The sequence below is a fragment of the Gossypium hirsutum genome, chromosome D10 (genome assembly GCF_007990345.1).
Source record: "Gossypium hirsutum isolate 1008001.06 chromosome D10, Gossypium_hirsutum_v2.1, whole genome shotgun sequence".
In the NCBI taxonomy this organism is placed as follows: Eukaryota; Viridiplantae; Streptophyta; class Magnoliopsida; order Malvales; family Malvaceae; genus Gossypium; species Gossypium hirsutum.
In genome coordinates, this window is record NC_053446.1 from 5747287 (window position 1) to 5765015 (window position 17729).

A 17729-nucleotide genomic window follows, 5' to 3' on the forward strand; every position below is an offset into this window, starting at 1 on the left:
TTAAGAGGTTAAGTTATTTCTGTTTTCTTTATTATAAACCGTGGTTTGGGATTTGGTTTTAATTTAGTTGTTTGGTACATCTCATTCAGTATTGGTTATAAAGTTAGGTTATTATTTGTTAATATTTGATTAAATGAGATTGTTTTATTAAATCGGCTTATGTTTTATTTCTACTGCTATTCCTAATAAGTTAAACTAGAATATATAAATAACATGTATGAACTTGAGTTTTAAAAGGAAAATTGATTTGAATAAAGATCAAGCCACTTTGGTGGTTAATGTAATATTCCGATTTTGAGTTTACCGTCTAAGCCAAGTTGGGGAGGTTACAAAAAGTATGTTTTTGTTTACTCCAAAATTATATCTCGTGCCAAACCTTCTTTTCGAAATAATACAAAAAAATATGAGTAAGTACAAAAAATCTAAGGGAATACCAAAAATTATGAACATATACCAATTATTATGAGAAAATATAAAAAAATTATGAAACTATACCAATTATTAACTTGTAACTTGTTCAATAGGTAAAAGCTTATTATAAGTTTTTTTTTAAGAAGCTCACAACAAAATCTCTCCTATTATTTGCTTGATCCTAATTAAATAAAACAGGGTGAGTGGAATTTTTTAAAATTTTTTTATGTTCTCAATAAAAAATAAAACAATAAATTTTTTTTATTTTAATGACATTTAATTATTTCTTAGATACAATTATGCTAAAACATATATTAATATAAATTTTATTATCATATAGTTTAAACTAATATTATATATAAAGTGTAATTTTGTAATTATCTTGGGGTAGGATTTTTTTCTATACCCGACCCCAACCCAACCTTAGAATTAGGCTCGTCATAGAACTCATTTTCAAAAAAAAGAGAAGAAAACCCAACAATATAGGATTAGGTTGGTCAGTACCCATCGGGTTTGAGTTTTTTTGTCATCCTTAATTGTAATGTACATTATCGTTTGGAACGTTTAGTTAACAAAAATCTAAGATTATCAAGGTAGCCATACATTTTGGAATCACATTTTTATGTTTGGATGAAGAAAATTATCAAAAGTGTCAAGATTCAATAATACAGAGGATAGTCTCAATATAACCTCTTAGAATCTTAAGTGCCCTTGATAATGTGACATTTTCTATAATTGTATTTTCATTTTTAATGAATGTGACTCATTTCAAACTAATAATAAAAATTAATAATCAAATTCTTTAATTTTCGATATAATCTTCAAGTAATATTTCAAATATACGTAATTATCTTCTAAGCCGAGGAAAATTAAAATTTAGTCTATTATATTTCATTTTCTTAACAAATTTATTGGTAATTTCGTCAAAATTTCCCAACAATAAAAACATATAACATGTTTTAATAGTAAAAAAAATATTTGATACACTATCGATGAAGATTTTAAATTCCACAAGCAGGGTTTAGAGCGTGACATATCTTTAGAATTTAGTAAAAAGTAAAAATAAAATAATTAAAAAAAGGGGACATTGAAAATATTTGAACCTTGCTTGTGAAATTAAAAAAAAATTATTTGTAGTGTATCAAATATTGACCCATAAAATAAGGGTTTCTCCTCTTTCTTTTTCTTGTCATTTTGATTAAAAAAGAAGTTCTAGGTGCTTATCGTTTCTCCTATTTATTTGAGAAAAGAGAAATTAAATTACTAGAGAAATGCATTCATTTTTTAGTAAAATAAAATACTATTTGATTCAAACATTGATCTACCACAATTCGTGATGGCAAATTAAAGTCTTTTCGACACTTAATAAGTTTGTTTTCATGCCATTTAATATTATTTCGTTACATATTCTATTTTCAATAGCTTAAATTTAATTTTAGTAAAATAAACGTTTTTACTCATATTTTGGTAATATAATGATCTATTGGGCCAATACGAGCCTAGGTAAGGACTGAAGAGCCAATTTAGTGTGCAGGACACCAATTTCAGGCCAAGGAACACAAGGAACGACTTCAGTGTTGCGACACTAGCATGTAGTATCGTGACACCCAACTTTGAAGCCACAGAAGTTCCATTCGATGCCTAATGTCGCGACACCAGTTTGATGGAAGCTCAAAATACTAAAAGGGTGTTTTAGTCCACACAACCTTAATTAACTTGTTATTCAACCCTTACTTGACCTAATTAGGTTATAATACATGAATTCTACATATAGTCGCTTAAGATAATGGATTCTGGGGGATCTCCATACAATCTTTCATACTTTTAATTTAGGTTTTCTATTTAGTTTAAGTTTATTATGTTTGCTTAATCAAAAGATCCTATTTCGAAGTTAAATAACTACGAGCGAAGGATGTTCCAGATATGCGCTTTCATCGCCATATATATGAGCATTCTCTTCTTTTATTCTATTATTTATATTGTGTTCGTTAATTTTATTAATTGAATATATGTATAAATATTGGAATTTATTTTGTGCTTTATATTTATCTTGCATGAGTTAGTTGTTTGTTGATTAATTGATTAAGTAAATAATAACCTAAAATTGAGTATTTATTTGAGAGTACTTAGTATACTACGAAGTGACACCCCTAGTAGAAGATCTAAAGAGGTGAAACTGAGAGGGTATCCTGTTGAGTAGAATTCGTACCAAGCGGTGAGACCGAGAGGGTATCGTAGGTGGTAGTCCTTAGTGAAGATTAGACCGAGAGGGTATTCCTATCTAAGGGTGGTAAATACTTAATTGAAGGTAATTATTGACTTAATTAACGATTAGGGTTACAATTGATTCTAGGCTAAATGGGGCTCGCGTAGTCAAAACTAGGAATAGGAGAAACTGATAGTTAACTTAGGGTTAGCTTTAGTTTAAGTTAAATTAATTAATTAGTTTTATTATTGTTTTGGATTTACACTACTAATTCAGAACTTGACTAGATTAGTACTTACTTTTTGTAATTAATTTAATAGTGATTTTCTCCAATCAACAATCCCTTGGGTACAATCCTTGGAATGCTTACCAAATGTTTCGTTGTAAACAAACTATATTACAGATTGATCCGTATACTTGCAGACACCGCTGCTTAATTTTATATGTTTTTGTTGTAGTATTTCCAATCTAAACGTTCGCGTGTCTAGCAGCAGTCAAGTTGTTGGTGCTGTTGTCAGGGATTGTGTCGGTGATAATTGTTTTTGAATTAATTACTTTGTAAAATAATATTGATCGAAAGACGAATAAGCTAGATAGCGTGTTAATTTTTATTTTATTTTATTGTTCATTATTTTTTCTTATTTTTATTTTGTTAGTTACGTTGTTGATTTTTTAAAAAATCTAATCATGGATGAATTTTATGGCGCCCCAAACCTGGCCGGAACGGAACGGAACAGACCGACCCGAATCTGAAACGTCACATTGCCACTTATGTGACTCTCCTCACTAGTCATCCAAACACACCATAAAATCAACCATCACACCATCAAACCATGCTTAATCAAGTATTTCTAGCCCTGCAAGCCAAAATCATGCTTCGATTAACACAAATTAGCAATTTAAGAACATGGGTAAAATCGTCAATTTGCATAACGCTGGCGAAAAACATGTAAATCATAAAATTAATCCAACAAGTGTCTTGGGCTTTTTATTTTAAACCATTTGTGAAAATTTTATCTTAAAACGACATTTAAAGCTCATTAAAATTCAAAACCAAATTTAAGGACTAAAATGTAAATTTTACAAATTATATAAATAAACCATTTTAAGAAATTGAAGTGAAAATATTGAAATTCAATGTTTAAATCCATCTCATGTAATTTTTCAAAGTATTTCATGGTGTTTAAGGTCTCCAATTGTATTGTGTAAAAATTAGGACTTATTTACAATAGTATCAAAATAATCCTAGAACACTCTGAAAACCTTGTCACGACCATGTGATTATCACATCGCGACAACGATCCCTTGTCGCGACATCCTACAGGTCTTGTCATGACATCGACTGGAAAAAATTGTAGGAAAAGTTCAACACTTACATACAACACTTTGACACTCAAATGCACATACCAATTCATGGTTTCATGCCATTTTCCCTATTCTAACATATCATATAGCATACTTAAATCATACTAATCATTTTTAAACACACAAGGTCATTTATTAATAAGCTTTGGCATCCAAATCAATCACCTAAGCTAACATACTTTTCTAAAGTTTCAAACCAATTTACTCAATATAGCAAATTTGCATAAAAAACAATTTAAAGTCCAATAAAGGCACATACCTTGCCATTTTGTTATTATGCATCTGTCCAAACCCTCAACATATCATTTAAGCCATTTTAACCATAATTTAACTAAGCATTTATCTAACATACTTCATGCAATAATCCAAGCAATTAAAACAACCACAAAGCAGTTATAAAAATCCTTAAATAGTTCATGGAAAATCCATTTACAAACCAAAACAAATCCAAACTCTAATCGCTCATTATAAACCCACATTGCCATCCCTTATTAACCAAATCCATCTCATATGTATAACCAAGATGCCTTTGCCTTTGGATCTTAAGCTTGCCTACTTCACCTCTCCAGACAAGCTATTTTTCTGCAAAAATAAACATAAAAAAGTGTGAGCTTAACCAAGTTCAATGAGTACTCAAGATGCTACAATAAATCACAAACACAAGAGTTAAAACAAGCATGCTAAATACACTTATCACATAGCATCATCAAACATTATATCATATTGATATATTGGCAACTTGTGAATATGAAAATACATAACAATGGTTCTCATTGGATACACTGATCTCTATCACACCATGACTCCAAAGAGTCTACATGTCCCAAGTAAGTGTAGCATAAAGCTAACATTCTCCAACACACAAACATGTCCTATGAATGGAGCAATGCTCTACATTCTCTTATCCCTCCACATGTTCCAACTATATCCAATGTTTTCAAAGGTTTACAAGGCCAATATATCCATTTCACACATTTATTTTTTGGTTTATGCACACTACACATATCATGCTTTACCATGGCCAAACACTTACACTTGTTCACATATTGCACTACAAGTGCACTTTGCTCATTGAGCAAAAATTACTCTCATATCAGAGATGTGTGCATAATACCAGCCATCCACAAAGCATATTCAGCCATATATCCAATATATATATGCATATCACGCACTTTAGCATTTATAACACAAGTAAGCTTGTTTATAGAATAATAAATATTAAGTAGGAAAACTTACTTCAAGGACTTAGAATAGATGATTTGATCACTTAACCCCCTTTAATTCACTGTTTTGTGCATTGTCCTTGCTTGTAGAGGCTCCCAAATGAGTTGACACTTTACATACATATCAAAAACATTACAAAGGTATTACAAACATCAACAAAATCTTTCAAAATTAATTAAATATTTGTTAAATTAGAATTAAAAACCTTTTAATAGGATCAAAATAAGTTTAAAATAGCTTTGAAACGGTACTTTAACTTAATAAAATTAGATTCACCATTTTCAAGCTTGAAATCAACTTGAAATCAAAGGATCTATTGAAATCGTGAATTAATTTATTAAAACTCAATTTCGAAACCTAACACACTTAGTTTAATAATGAAAAGTCAGAATGTTACCTCAATTTGGAAAAATCGATAAGTTACGAAGCTAATTCGAGTTTGAACATGTGAAGAACTCTAGGGAAATTAAGGATGAAATCATAAGTATTCTTTGAAATTGGGAGGAGATTTTGTGTTTGGCAAAATTTTTGAAGAGATGAAGAATGGAGGGAAGAAGACTGTGGGGGTTTAAATAACCAATCAATTTTTAAAAATTGGGCAACTACGCTTTTAACCACCTCAAGTTTTCTTCCTTTTCTAAATTGGTCATTGGTTTTCAATTAAAGCCAATTTCAAAATTATTTTCAAATCAAGTCTTGTTTTTAGAATTCGTTTTAACCAAATTAATTCCTGAACACTTAATTTTAATTTCTTAACCTAAAATTTTTAATTATACTTATATTAATATTTTATTTATTTAATTTATAATTATTTAATTATCCAACCTAATTACGGTTTTCAGTTCACTAACCCTCGATTTACTAACTCAATTCTATTAACTCGATTTTTGGGATGTGACAAGTTTAATGATGATGATGATTATAGGTGGTACGATGAATGGTTCGTTAATGGAGTATTAAGTTGGGTGAACGGAGCTTCGACAAACTAGTGGAGTTATGATGAAGATGACAATATGTGAATATTCAGCCAAACCTCATGGTGATTCGTATGAGATGTCTTCGTGGTGCAATGAAGGGTATATGTAATAGCCCGATTTTTAGTGATGTCAAAAATAATGGTTTGAGACCACCAAATCCAACAAGTGAGCTCGTATATTTTATTATTTAGTGTTTATGAGCCAAATGTGATTTTAGGAAGACATTTGAATTAGTGAATTGTGTTTTAGAAGACTTTATTAAGTTAAGTGGTTTCAGAAACGAGGTATCGAGACCTCGATTTCATAAACCAAGCCGTAAATATTTTTATTAATATTTTCGGAGTATCATTAAGTTAGTATTAAAGTTTCGTTAGAAAATTTTAACGTTTTGATAGTTAATTAATAAAAAAGGACTAAATTGAAAAAGGTGCAAAACTTGTTAATTAAAGAAATAATGATTAAATAGCGCAAGTTAAGGGAGGACTAAATGGGAAAAATAGCCCAAAGATGATGGCTTAGGCGGCATTTGCAGGGAAAAATTAGGAAATTAGGTGAAACAAGGATAAAATTGGAAATTTTGTAAAAAAATTAAACAGATAAACAAGTAATTAAAAGAGTTTCTAGCAATTTCTTCATAATTCTCAGCCAAAAACACCATAGGAGAGTCTCTAAAAGCTGGTTTTTCATATTTTTACATAATGTGAGTTCAATTCCTTCTCTTTTCTTGAAATTTTTGTGTTTTAAGACTTTTACAATTAGGTCCAACTATCTATGTCATTAGTTTTTGATTTTATGGATAATTTTGAAAGTTATCATTGATGAGTGCTGGATGTTTTTGATGAATTAACATGGATTTAGAGCTTTAATTTTATTATATGATGATTTTAGCAAGTGATTTCCATAGAAATTTATTTTAGGACCAAATTGTGAAAAGATTAAATATTAGTGTTTGGTATTAAATTCTGTTTATCAAGGGCTGCATAATAGTGTAGAATATTTAGATAAATTTTTAATTGAGAAAAATTAGCTCATTTGATGGATTAATTGGTGAGGGACTAAATTGTAAATATTTTAAAGTTAGGGTAATTGTGTAATTTCAAAAATTGAAGGGTACTAATTATGAAGTGAATTGGAACTGAAAGTATGCTAATGAATTAATAATTTTATATTTTAGATCGAGAGCCCGTATACTAACAAGAAAAAGGATAATTAGCATAATAGTCCCTGAAGTACTACAAAATTTACAAATTTACCCCAGGTAAGTTCGTATGGTTAAATTTTAATAATTATATTAAATTGATGAATGATGTTATGTATTTAATATGTTGTTGAAAAATGGAATGTTGTTAAATTTATTATGTATTTTGTATATTATTGAATAAAAAATGAAATATTGAAATATTATGATTTGAAATGAGCATCAGGCTAAAGTGAGACGTAGGATTGAGTACGATCGTTCTATGGCAAAGGAAGAATTGATAGCAATTTACTCAAGTAAATCGAGGTTTAGCATTTGTTGCGAACTTTCATGTTTACTCTCTATTTAGCTTTCATGAGCTCCAGTTAACTCATATGAGTTTCCGTTTAACCCTAATGGGTTTCAGTTCAGCTCTTTTGAGCTTCAGTTTAACTCCTATGGGTTTTCGTTCAGCTCATATGAGCTTCCGTTCAACCCTTATAGGTTTCCATTTAGCATTTGTGTGCTTCTGTGTAGCATTCGGCTTCTGAATACGATGTACTCACATCCGTAAGTCGTTCTCCGATTTGGTAAGGGATGTTAAGTGACATATGAAATTAATATAAGAAGATTTAAAGTTATTGATAGAATTGATGTGAAATAAGTGAATTCATAAATTGAAGTTGTGATTTGTAGGAAATGTAATTTGAATGATTTACTTACTTGATTTGATTATAGTATGTTCAATGTTCGGTAAGATTTATGTTTAAAACCATCAAACTTACTAAGTTTCATTAAGCTTACTTGTTTTATTTAATGTCTTTGTAGATTATTGTGAGGTCGGGAAAAATCGGATCAATGCGTGAAGCCACACTATCTAACTCACTCCGGTAGCTTTTGTACACATATTATAAAATAGGTTTTGTTTATGTTTCAAATAAACTTATATGAGTATAAAATATTATATATGAGGCATGCTAGAAATTGTTAGATAATGGTTAATTGATAAGTATATTGAAATATGGTTTGAATTAGTAAATTTAGTAAAGTATGCATAAAAGTGTATGTGGTTAATTTGGTAGGTTAGGTTATTTGAATATATGTGATGATTTGTTAGATATAAAACTTGGTTTGGCTTGAATTGAAGGTGTTGTTATGGTTTGTGAATGTGCAAATGGTTGTGTCTAGGTTTATACCAAATTTTAGGTGAGAAAAGTGGCCATAAAATGGCCTATTTTCGTCCACACGGGCAGCGACATGGGCGTGTGTCTTAGCCGTGTGTGACACACGGCCATGCGCACAGGTGTGTGGTTTAGTCGTGTGTCCTTTGCACCTAATTTTTGAAAAATAAATTGTTCACACGGCCTAGCACACGGGCGTGTGGCTGGTCGTGTGACTCAAGTCAGAGAGTTATACAGGTATGGACACGGGCTGGGACATTGTCGTGTCTCTCACATCGAATGCCCGTGTAGCCTAAAACACGGGCGTGTCAATGGCTGTGTGAGCCACACGGCTTGGCCACACGGGTGCGTGTCCCCTGTACCTAGGAAAATTTTTGAAAATTTTCGCGAAAAATTCACCGAGTTTCTAATTTAGTCCCGATTTGTTTCTAATACATAAATTGGGCCTCGAGGGTCCATTTAAGGGACAATTTGATTGAGTATGATTGGTTTTAGATATAAATAATAAATGCTATAAATTAACTATATTTGTTCCGTAAATTTTGGTAATGCTCCGTAAGCCTGTTCCAGCGACAAATATGGGTTAGGAGTGTTACAGTATATTAACAAATGACCAAGTTGGGTAGGCTTCAACGAATTAGTGGATTCACAATTAAAAAAATATGATATGCTCGAATATTCATCCCAACAAGAATTAGACTTAATCATGGATGATGATGTATATAGGTATTTGAACGAGCAACATAGGAACAAACAAAGATCAAGTCAGTTGACTGGGGCTTCAACCAGTTGAGTTATAACCGAGAATATGAGCAACGAATTACTTTAATCATTGGTGAGGTCGATGATGATCTGATTGGTGAAAAGACTGGTTCATTAAAGGCAAATCATGTTGGAGCCTCAATAAATGGAGTGATGATAGCGGGTATTCATATAAACCTCTGTATAAGTCAGAGAAATATGGAGCTTTTTGCCTCGGTCTAGAATCCCAATCTAAACAAAAACAAATCCAAAAATGGGTGGAATAGTTAAAGGAGCTTTTCTAAAATCAAGCAGAAATAAAGACTCCAATAAAAGAGGTTGGGCGTGATGTTCCCAACTCTAATCATGAAGACCATCGTATCATCATCAACCACCTTGAATTAAATGATAATATTCAACAAGGGTATGGAATCGAAAACCATGAGAATGAATTAAATATGGATGAAGGTGTCTCTGATCCAATTAACATGGCAGTAGATGTAGATGTAGAGGTAGAGATAGCATTGCCAACTGACATAGAGTTTAATCCGATTTTGAGTGAAAATGTAGATGTGTCAATACACTCTCTGGCCATAGTTGATGAGATGCCAACCGAAGAAGTCGAGGAGTTCATATCGTTCTCATTTGATGATAGAGGTAAAGCTCAAACTAACAGAGCCTTATGCGAGCTTGAGGTGAGGAAGTTCGAGGTAATAATACCCTAAAACACATTTTAGGGTTGGCTCACATTGTGAATGTCGCGTTGGTCGAAAATAAGGCAACATCAGTGGAATCGACCGAAGGTGCTAGTTTACATCTCTTGGTGGAGGAACAAACGATGAATCAAAGTGTCGAGAACCAACTGGATCTTCTTTGGTGGTGATACGGATTGTCCCATTTTTTTAAAGGACTTTTATTTTCTATTTTAACTTTTGCTTGTTAATTTTTCTTGTTTGTCTATGTTTATTTTTAGTGTTAATCATAGTTGTTTGCAGTTGTGTCCACAACATGTGTTATATCATGAAGTGATAGAATCGAAAAATTGAAGAAATTTGAAACTGGACTCGAACTCGCGACATTGCGCCCCGATGCCATGAAACCCAAGTCGGAAAGCCACATATATTGAAAAGCCAAGTTTTGTCTGAAATATTTTATGTTTTTGGGTTGTTATCCACTGTACACATTTATTTTTTATTTTATAGTATTCTATTTCGCATTTATAGTCATAGAGTTTTCTGTAGGCACTTTTTTGTGTAGGAACCTCGCATGAGGAGGCATTACAATATCAAACTAAACGCGCAAAAGGAGAACAACCCAACTAACCTTGTGACACTCTCGCAAAAAATCGAGTAGTCTCTTCTCTTATCTTTTGGGTGCACATTAGGGACAATGTGCCAACTAAAGTGTGTGAGGGCAACATAGAACTTGTTATGTCAGGTTACCTGTCTGGGCTAAACCTTTAAAATGACATCAGGTAACCAGTCTAGGCTAAACTGTGTCATATTTATCTTTGAGTTCGCATCAAATGCTGGATCCCGAAAATCATATGAAACTAATATGTAAAAGTGTGCACAAGACCCTATTGACATGTCAATCGTATCCTAACCTTAACTAAGTTCACCCGAGAATCTTTATCATATATACATTTCTTTACAATTTAGTTCAACTCTCACCTTTATACCAATTTATCATAATCAATTCACAATCAAGCATAAATACACAAATCAAATGCATAACAATTTTAAAAAAATTATACTGTATGAACTTACTTGGTCAAAACAGTAAACAAGTTGAATTTGCAGTGACTAATTGACAATTTTTGCTTTTTCGCGATTATTTTTGGTTTGATTCAATTCTCAATCTAAACAATTATTTTAGACAATTAATCAATGCCAAATATTTTCATGTTATGCCATGATATTTATGAACCTATATAATTTCATTTTTATGATAGCCCTATATTTTTACATTTTATTCATTTTAGTCTAGAAAATCGAAATAACTATGTCTCTCAATTTTGAGCCTTGATTTACAATCTTTCAATTACATCTGTTAGAGACCCTATACTATCTATTTCTATCAAGATTTCATAACACATTTACAATTTATTCACTTTAGGCCTTATGTACAAAAACTAATAATTAAACTTTACCATCTAGTCCTTTTTCACATCCAAGCTTAAAATCTATCAATTTAACACCAATTTATTCAAGAAATCATCAATGGAAACTTTCAAAAACTTTAATATTTTTTCAAATTGGTACATGGACTACCTAAATTAAGCTCCCACGATCTCAAAAACATAAAAATTACAAGAAAATGGCTTGAAATCTTTTACCAACCAAGGGTCGAATGTTAAAAGCCAAGCTTGGTTTTTATCTTTTATTTTCTTTGTAGATTTGGTGTTGGAAGAATGAAGAAGATTAATCTTCTTTTTCATTCCACTCATTTTGTTGTTTTTATACATGTTTTATACATTAATTAATTTATTAATCATTTAATTAACTTAATAAACCTTAATCAATCAAATATAATCTCATTTAACTAAAATTAGTGGATGTTAACATCATCCTCCACTAATTGATGAAACAAAGTGGTTTATTTACCATTTTGAACCCTTAGCTAATTCAAATCTACAATGATAAGACTTTTACAATGTAATCCCTATACCTTAATATTAACTATCAATTCGAAAAAATTTCTAAACTAAACTTTAACACATCTTTAAAATAAACTCATAAATATTAAATATTAATATTTACAGACTCAGATTACGAAAATGGGATTCCAAAATTTCCTTTTCCAGTACCCCAGAAAATCAGGCTGTTACATTTGGGGTACTCTGCTACAAAGTTGCAACATTGCCTTTCACAACATCGTGACATTATGATTCAAAGAGTGTCGTCATGACATTTTCTTTTGCAATGTTGCAACATTTACTTACAAAGTTGTAAAATCCCTAAAACCCCATTGTTTGTAAATAATGTTATTTTAGGAATATACATGTTATATTTTTTAGAGTAAATAAAATGTGATTTATTAGTGCTAGTAAGGAAGGTAGCTAGATACTGGTAGGAGTTGAAAAGACTTATATATTGAGAGATATTAATCTAGGGTATAGATTAAATTGTAATGTTGTGAAAAATTTTGGGGTCAAAGTGTGGAATTGAAAATATAAAAAGATTAAATTTAATTAGATGGAAGGAGTGGAAGTAATAGAAGTGCAATTTTACCAAAAGTGAATAGTCTCAATTGAGGAATTTTTAAGATTTTCAAGGGTGAAAAACGAATTTCTTAAATATAGTTATGTAGAAAAATCTTATACATGTTGTCAACATCCCCACCCTTGGATCAAATTGAAAAGGGAGATGAAATCTCAACCATTTGACGAAAATTATGATTCCAATATTTTTATATTATAATATTTTATTAATTAAATTAATTAGATATTTTTATTACAATTACGTAGAGATTTCATCCATTCTTCATGCTTCACACGCCACCACCCTTGCTCATGAAAGAAACTTTTCATTTTATTATAATTTAGTCTCTTAACCATTAAGCTTTGGCTAGAAGCCATCAATTTTCCATTAAAAATTTAAAAATCAAGCCGATTTGTGATATTTATAGCAATAAACTTGTTCTCAAAATCATATATGTGTTTTGGGCTAGACGGATCCAAGACATTCTTGACTTTCAACTGATCGGCCTTCTCTGCTATTCCCGTACCATGAACTACTTTGAGTGTGGGCTCGAATAATTTCGAATCAAACACAAAACCAGAAAATTTTTCTATACTTTTAATGGGAAAGTAAATCTCTCTTTCAATAGAAACCGGTAGAAATGTTATTCCCAGAAAATATAATTTATTCTAAAAATAAATTTCCACTACTTTTTACTGTAATAGCAATGTAGAAAACTTATGTGAAACTTGTGTTTCTCTTCTTGTGTTGATCTATTTTAAATCCCTACTAGTGCTATCAATTTATAGAGAGAATTAGAAGAATCCTGGTTGAACTAGTAGAACACAAATAATATTTATATAATAGAAAAATCTAGTATTATTAGGGAGAGGGGGTGGCAACCCCAGCTAAATTTTACCAGGGCTTTGTCGTCCCTTTGTATTCAATATGAGGGGATTGAGGTTCTCCTATATTGGGTTTAATTATATGTACTTCTTAGAATTTTAACCCAACACATTATAATTTAATCTAACAAATACATGTTTTTCTATTTCCTTAAATAAATAATATTTATTAAATTAATTTAAATAAAATTTTCAATTAAATAAAATTTTCAACCCAATTCTATCAACTATCAATATGTACTTTTTAATGGTACATGTACTTTTATAAAATGTTCAATACAGTACTTGTACTTTGAAAATGTATAATATAGTACCTGAATTATCAATGTGTTTTATTATAGTACCTTATTATAGTACCTAGTGTTAACACCATTAATGAATTAGCAATCAACTAATGAAAAAGTGACATGTAGAATTCTTTCCTCAAATCATGACGTTCACATACATAATATAACATTATATGAAAAACTAAATGAAATTAAGTTAAAAAATAAATAATTAAGCTTATGGTTAGTAAAAAAAAGTAAATACTAAATTTACATAAACAAAAATGTAATCTTTTCCATGTAAGTAAATGATGATATTTTCTGAAGAGTTTTTCATTTGAAATAATAATTTTAATTAATTTTTAAATAATATTTTATTATTATCCATGAAACTACATATATTTTCATGTAAGTTTAATATATAGTTTTTTTATTAACCATATGTTTAGTTATTTATTTTTTAATTTAATTTATTTAGTTTTTTCACATAATGTTATATTATTCTCGTGGATATGATGATTGGAAAAAAATTACTTGTCGAATTTTCATTGGTTGGTTTAACAATTCACTTATGTTGTGAACAACAAGTGCCATAATAAAACACATATCGATAGTTCATGCAGTACATTGAAAATTTTTAGTACAAGTTCCACATTGGACATTTTATAAAAATACATGTACCATAATAAAACACATTTTGCTAGTTCTTGGATAATCTCAAAGTACAAGTATCACATATTTATATTTCTTTTTGAAATTTTTGCCTTGAACATATACTTATTTTTATATCCAATTCCAACTACTAGAGGTGAGATCAGTTTAGCTTGGTCGAGTTTTTTTTCGAACCGTCTATCATAACTTGCGGTTTAGTTTTCGATTTTTCATATCAATTTTCTTTAGATTTATTTTAACAAAATAAACTTGTTTACGACTTTTAGATATCACCTAATAAAGTTTCAAACTAGTTTATTATTATTATTATAAATATTCCTAAAAGATAAATTTTCAAGTAAATAAAAACAATCAATAACTTTTATGTGGTTTTAAAAAAATATTTTTATATAAAACTTTTACGTTTTTTCACTATTTTGAAAACAAAATATTTTTGCAAAGAAAAATCATTATATCAATAAAATTTGAAATTTGATAACCCTTAAACTCTCTCAGTTCCCAAGAGTACTTTGCTTAGAAACCCTAGAGATAGCAGTAACTGGTGCGGCTTGGGATGAAAGCAAGTGGTGGCGACGACCGAGAGGGGAGGGATGAGATCTCTCTTCTTGCTGAAGAACTAGTTCAGTTATAAGTCAAAGGCTCGAAGGTGGTACCCAGTTCCAAACCTACACTGATATGTACGGTTTGGATAGAAAAGATTTATAACCTAGATAGCTTTAAGGCTCATATGAAAGGTATATGGAAGACAAGGAAGAAGTTTGAGATACAGGTGGCAGGACAAAATTTATTTCTAATAATATTTGAGTTGGAAGAAGATCTGGAATCGATTTTGGAGGGGAGGCCTTCGCTTTTTCGCTAAAGTTTAATTCTGTTTGACAGACTTAGTCAAGCAATGGAGAGGGATCAGATCAAGCTTACTTCATCACCATTTTGGATAAAAATTGAATCGTGTTCTCCAGAATTCGATAAAAAAAGATTTATTGCATGCTATTGGTGGAACATTTGGTGGGGTTCTCAGATCTGAAGTTAGTGAAGAAATTTGTCGACTCAGAATTAATTTAGATGCTCAGAAACCACTTAGAAGAGGTATTTTTGTCTCTACTGATTATGTCAGTAAAGTTTGGATCCCTTTTAAGTATGAAAATCTGCCATTGTTCTGTTTTGGATGTGGAAGAATAGGGCATTGGTTAAGCAACTGCACTCAGATACCACCTAAAAAAAAAGTAAAGTTAGTGATAATCCCTCTTACTCGCTAGCATTAAAAGCAGAATCAAAATTAATTGGAAAAGAAAGTATGAAATTTAATAGGTTGATGAAGCAAACGGGGCTGCAAAGTTCATACATTGGAGGGGAAAAGAAGACACCCAATAGTATAAAACATGCTGAGGACGGATACATTGAGATGGGGGCTTCACAGGAAAATTTAAGTCTAAAGGAAGAGGGGGAGATAATGAGAAGCGTACAAACTGACGAAACAACAACAAAAGCTGAAAGTTATGTGAGGAAGAGGAAGTCCTTAGATGCAGATTTGACAAGCTTTTTCAAGAAAATAACAGAGATGGAATTAAGAGGCTGAAACGAAATACTCAAGTGGATTATGACACTGGTCCTTCAGTGATGATGACAGATAATGCTGAACAAAGTGAAGTACAAGACTTAATGAGATCGGCGGCTGCCAATAGGCAAGCTGACCGGACGCAATGAAAATTGTAAGTTGGAATGTTCGTGGACTGGGGAGTCCACGAGCTGGTAGCAGGCTGCGTTTTTTCCGAAAGCAGCATAATCCCCAAGTGGTCTTCTTGATGGAGACTAAAGTTGATAAACAAAAGATGGAAAAGGTTAGACGCAGTTGCGATTATATGCATGGAATTGATGTCGAGGCTGAAGGCTCAAAAGGAGGTTTATGTTTTGCTTGGAAATGAGATTTGATAATTAGTCTACGGAGTTTTTCTAAAAACCATATTAACGTTTTGGTTAAAGAGGAGCAGGTTAAAGAAGAGTGGAGATTTACAGGGTTTTATGGTTCTCCATATGTTCAAAATAAGAACGTTTCATGGGTTTTGTTGATAACTTTGGGGCTTGATAAAAATTATCCATGGCTGGTTAGTGGTGATTTTAATGAGATCTTATACCCTTATGAGAAGTGTGGGGGCATCCAAAGAGGCGAGAGCAGAATGCATGCATTCCGAGAAGCCCTTGAACAATGTCATTTAGAAGATATGGGATATTCAGGAGTACCGTTTACATGGGAAATGGAAAATTTACCTGAGACAAATATTAGAGAAAGACTTGATAGGGGGTGATAAACGATAAATGGAGGCTCCTCTTTTCGGCAGGTAGGGTTAACCATCTCTCTCACACAATGTCTGATCATTGCCACTTCTAATTAGTACGAACGGTGATAGAAAGCATAAGGGTAATTCAAAGTTTAAATTTGAGGCGTGGTGGCTGATGGAAGAAACGTGCGAAAGAGCTATTAGAGATTCTTGGGAATTGGGAACAGGTGCTTTTGACGAGAAAATTGGAAAACAACAGGCTGATTTATTAATTTGGGCGAGAACAATCAAGAAAGGAAGAGAAGGATTAAAGAAGAAGTTAATAAAGCAGCTTGGTAAGTTACTGGCAGAGGACAGGAATGATAACACGTTGACAGAAATCATTGACACCAAGATTCACCTGATATGGAAATTGATAAAGATGAAATTTACTGGGAACAGAGGGCAAGGGCGAACTGGCTTCAAGCAGGGGATAAGAACTCAGCCTTTTTTCATAGATTTGCTACATATTGTAGACGTATAAATTCAATTTCCAGGTTGGAGAAAGCTGAAGGAGGAGAAGCTATTGAGGAGAGTGAGATTAATGAAGTAGCGTCCTCATATTTTCAAGAGCTCTTTACGACAAAAAGAGTGGGGGGATGTTCACATCTGTTATCAAGAATAAAGGAAAATATTTCCACTGATACTAATGGAGAGCTATTGGTAACATTTATAGCAGACGAATTATATGTAGCATTAAAGGGAATGGGACCTACCAAAGCCCCAGGACATGACGGTTTTCCAGCAATTTTCTTTCAAAAATTCTAGCATATTGTGGGTAAGGAAACAACAAAGTTCTGTTTGGATATATTAAATAACAGTGCCAGTTTTGGTTCTTTTAATCATACAGATATTGTACTGATTTCAAAAATCCCAAATCTCACAAGTATTGTTAATTTCAAGCCCATTAGCTTATGTTTGGTAATTTACAAAATGGTCGTAAAAACAATTGCTAATCGACTTCAAGGAGTTATTGGAAGATGTATTGATGAATACCAAAGTGCATTTGTTCCAGGAAGGCAGGAAAAAAAAGGATATATGGCAGTAAAAATTGATTTGAGCAAAGCATATGATAGGGTTGAGTAGGGATTTTTGAAGGACGTACGA